This window comes from Pteropus medius, unplaced genomic scaffold, assembly GCF_902729225.1.
Source record: "Pteropus medius unplaced genomic scaffold, Ma_sr-lr_union100, whole genome shotgun sequence".
Classification (NCBI taxonomy): Eukaryota; Metazoa; Chordata; class Mammalia; order Chiroptera; family Pteropodidae; genus Pteropus; species Pteropus medius.
In genome coordinates this window covers 17,925,446-17,929,985 of record NW_024356249.1, presented here as the reverse complement: position 1 = coordinate 17,929,985, position 4,540 = coordinate 17,925,446, and the positions used below count along the sequence as shown (strand labels likewise).

At 39.3% G+C, this 4,540-nt stretch overlaps 1 pseudogene; it reads left to right on the top strand.

Annotated features, from left to right (window-relative positions):
- Window positions 1-2,655: 2,655 nt before the first annotated feature.
- LOC120601330 (uncharacterized) lies at window positions 2,656-2,774 on the top strand (annotated as a pseudogene).
- The last annotated feature ends 1,766 nt before the right edge of the window (window positions 2,775-4,540 follow it).

The following is a 4,540-nucleotide window of genomic DNA, read 5'->3' as shown; positions in this document are numbered from 1 at the left end:
TGGCCTGTGGTCCATTCCTCCATATTCAAGCCATCAGCGTAACTTCTTCCAGTCTCCCTCCTCTCTTACTCACTGTTCTTTCTTATAAGGACCCTGTGATTGTATTTGGGCCCAACTAGATAGTCCAGGATAATCTCCCCATCACAACATCCATAACTTAATCACATTTGTAAAGTCTATTTTGCCATGTAAGGTAACATATTCACAGGTTCCAAGGAATAGGATGTCAGCATCTTTGGTGGTGGCGGTGGAGGCATTATTCTACCTATCAAAGTAGGATTCTCTGATGAGGTGGCATTTGAGCAGTGACCCTAGAAAGAGTTGAAGATGAGCCATGTAGGCATCAGGGGATGAAAGTTCCAGGCTCTGGGAGCAGCACATGCAAAGGTCCTGCAAGGCAAGTGGACTTGGCAGGCTTTAGGACTGGTATGGAGCTGAGTGTGGCTTCCAGGTGGTTTTTCCATGGATTATGTGATTCCGGAGCTTTCCCCCATGACCCCTCCACCATGCTGCCTCATCACGTTCTGAAATTTGAAGATATAGATCCAGCATTGAACTGGAGGTCACAATCCTGGTTTAAAGGAGTGAGAAGATTCACCAATGTGGAGAAAATATCCATGTCCTCTGAGTCACTACTTCAACTGTGACTCAGACGCCATACCAATGAGAAAGAAAGTACAGGAGCAAGCCCCAAACAGCTGTCCTCCAACCAGTTCCCCATGTGACATCAAAATTAAGGGCTGAGGTTGCTAGTGTGTAACTAAAATTAAACCAAGTAACCTTTTCGTCCTTCAGGTTTACTATCTGTAAAATGATAATACAGAACTGCAAATGTACCTTGCTACTAAAAAATAAAAGAGAGATTCAGATTAATATGAACTTTCAGAACAGAAAAATGTGCCAGCAGAAGACACATTGTATTAACAAAAGATTATCCAAAGCTTTCTCTCTAATATTAAATTCTTCTGGTGCATGTACACAAACACATGTGCGCGCTCTCTCTCTCTCTGTCTCGCTCTTTCTCATTTTATATGATATTTGATTGATGACTTTTTTTTAGAAAAGCACTGATTACCAACAGTGCCTTCATTTTGCATTGCATATATTAGTTCTTTTCCTCCAGCTCAGAGTTTTTGCTATACTGTCTGATAAAAGACAAGGAATCTTGGGATGATTTTGCAGGCTGTGTCCCTGAGGGGCTCCTGGAAAGGGTATAAAGCTTCTAGAAGGTTCTTAGTCACAAAGAAGTCTTTTTTTTTTCCTTCCTTAAGTTCTGTGCGTATGAGTACAGTGCATTTAGGGGGCAGAGTCAGGCCTCATGTGGTTGGCATTGTCGCTAGAACAGTCCAGCCATGTGGACGATTAATAAAATTATATGTTTATGGAAAACTGGGCAATTTAAAAGCAGAGCTATGTGTTCCTTTTCAAACACTTTCTTGGTTGTTTAGAATAGAATTGTTAAGCATGTCAGTTGATTCTTTAGTTTCCAGTATTCACAGCTCCCACTCACGGCTTTGAAATTCCTTTATGGCATCTACTTACGGTAGTCAAATTGCAAAAGTTAAATGATATGCATTAAGACAAAATGGGCCGCTCTGGCTGTTTGTGCTTTTGTCATTGTGTCAGGAGTCGGGGATCCTAGAGGGAACTGCATTGTTTGTGTAGCCCCGAGCTTACAGAAACAACACATGGTACAGAGTGTTAGAAATCATAAAGCAACTCACTTCATGTGATCCATATTGCAGGCAGCTCCCTGCTCCTCCACGCATTGCTTCCCACACACTCCTGCCACCCCCGCCGTCCCCATATTCCTTCACAGGTCAGTAGCTCTGGAGTAGGTCCAAGTTGCTGCATTGTGATGATCCACCTCCAATGTCTCTCTTTACCTGACCCCATCTTGCCCCACGTGAGTGTTTTCTAAACTGCAGAGCTGCCAACAAAGAACGACAGGCTTGAACGACAAGGCCAAGTCCAGGTGAGGTCTTAGAAGCGTCCCAAAGGGAAAATTTTGCCTTGTGGTAAACTTGCACAATGGAGCAGGGGAATACCACAATGAGGGACCCAGAGAAGAACGGCCTTTTGTGAAAGTGGAGAGATATCCAGGTGTGGACTCTCCACATTTAAAGATATTAAATGACACAGTTATTATAAGTACAATGTCTCAATTTTTAGACACTGAGGGTCCCTGAAGTGAGCAGAACATAGTCCTGTGACTCCAAGGACTTATGTGACCCATGCCAAGTCCTGCCTATTTGTCTGGCTTCAGCATTCAGTGGAGCCAGCTCTGCTGGAAGGAAGGAAAGAAGGAAGGAAGGAAGGAAGGAAGGAAAGAAGGAAGGAAGGAAGGAAGGAAGGAAAGAAGGAAGGAAGGGAAGAAGGAAGAGAGGAAGGGAGGAAGGGAGAAAGGGAAGAAGGGCTGGGAATGAAATTGGTAAGCAGAAGATTTGAGCTTAGGTTTTTTCACTTACTAATTCTGTGAACTTGGGCTGCTTGCATACCCTCTGAACCTCAATTTCCACATAAGAAAAATGGGCATAATGTTTCTCTTACTGAGTTGCTGTGAGGCGGAAATGATATTATGTATGGAAGATTACTTTGTAAGCTGTGAAAAGCTACAAAAACGTAATTTATCAATATCACTAATGGGAAAAAACACTCTATGGTCATGCTAACCTGAATGTGCCCGATCTCGACTGATCTTGGAAGCTAAGCAGGGTCATGCCTGGTTAGTACTTGGATGGGAAACCACCTAGGAAGACCAGGTGCTGTAGGTGTAAAAAAAAGACATTAATGCACTGGACTTGTACTCATCCCACTTTTTTGTTCTATTTAAATGTAGTAACTCTTTTTTTCAAAAGAGGTTTTAGATATCTTGTCAACAATTAGTATCATTAGAAACTAACTCATTGTTAATATTATTTTCAGCTGACTTATTAATGTAATATTGCAGAATTACATTAGGTATAAAGAAAAAAAAATGAAACTACTTGAAGTAATTGCAAAATATGTAAGATTTCAAAAGTTTGGGGCTATTTTGGACAGCTGACCAAGGGGAAGGTTTGGTTGATTTGAACTGAGGTCTTCTTATCACAGTCCGAATTAGGCATGTCTGTCTATAAAAGGGCAGGATTATTCATATGGAAGCCAATTTCTCTTAGACCATGACAACTGTGTAATTTTCTACTAAAAATAATTTAAATGTAGCACAAAATATTGCACATGGCACGAGTAATATGCTAATTCAAAATGTATGCTATGCACAATAGTTCCTGCAGGTATGCATGCTATAAAGTCAAGTTCAATACTTTTGAGCATTGACACTCTGTGCACGTGGCCTTCCTTTTGTCTTTATTCTTTCTCTCATTCTCATTTTTTTCTTTCTTTTTTGCTATTCTTCCCTCTTTCCCTTTTTAAAAATTCAAGTCTTAGTCTTTTAAAGACCAAGAAAAACTTACAGTTGATCACATTCAATCAGATAGGTGGCTTCAGACAGTGTATCACATCAAACCAATGTACTTTGGTTGAACCCTTTGCTCTTGAAATACTGATGTCCGATAAGGGAGATTCTCTAATGATGGGCCTGGAATATACAGTCCACGAGCTGTAGAGGGAAGGGTACATACAGGCATTTTGGGAAACGAGCAAACATCCATGTTAAGAAAAAATGAGGCAAGTGTAGTTATCCATTCGACACACTCTGAACTGAACAAGAAAGGACAAGGAGGCCGTTTGACATACTAGAAATACGCCCGGCTATCTAGCAGACAAGACATGCTGGTGTTGTAAACTGGTCGAGTGACCTTTGATGAGAATTAAAATGCTACACGTAGCTCTAATTGAATATTTTTCACTTTGTCTTCTTAGTCTGTAGGAAGACAGAAGCGTACATAACCTACATCTTTACCCTTAATATTATTGTGACTTTCTGAATTTTCCCATTAATTAGAGTGATTTTCTCCACATGCACAAATTGTCAGAATCTGAATAGGAGAAATGTCTTAATGATATGCTTTATTGCGGCAGCACAGAATGTTCAGAAGTCGATAGCAAAGACGTTTTATACTTTTTTCTGTTTCTATGTCCAAGCTTTCATAAAAAGAGATATGAACAATTTAAATTACTTTTCTTAGGACTATGAAACCTCAGTTGCCATTTTAGTTGTTTCTGAATTTCTAGTTCCTGAAATAAGGTATGCTATCTGTCCTCCAAAAATATAGAACTAGCGTATAAATTTGATTTATATATGGCTTGGGATCAAGCCTTAATATCAAAGGATTTTTTATATTCTCATCATATCCTTAAATTCGATTTTTTAGAAAGTGGAATTCTATCAGCCTTACAAAGAAACATAGTAGAATCTCCACTTTTATTGTTATTTTACTTTTTTGCTCTTGCCAGGAAGTATAATAACAAGTAGTTTGCAATTTGAGAATCCTTCTTAATCTTTATTGACTTTCCCATAAATAACATACATATAAAGGGATTTTAATAGAAATTATTTATTCACCTTGATTTAAATAAAAGCAGATTTCATTATTTA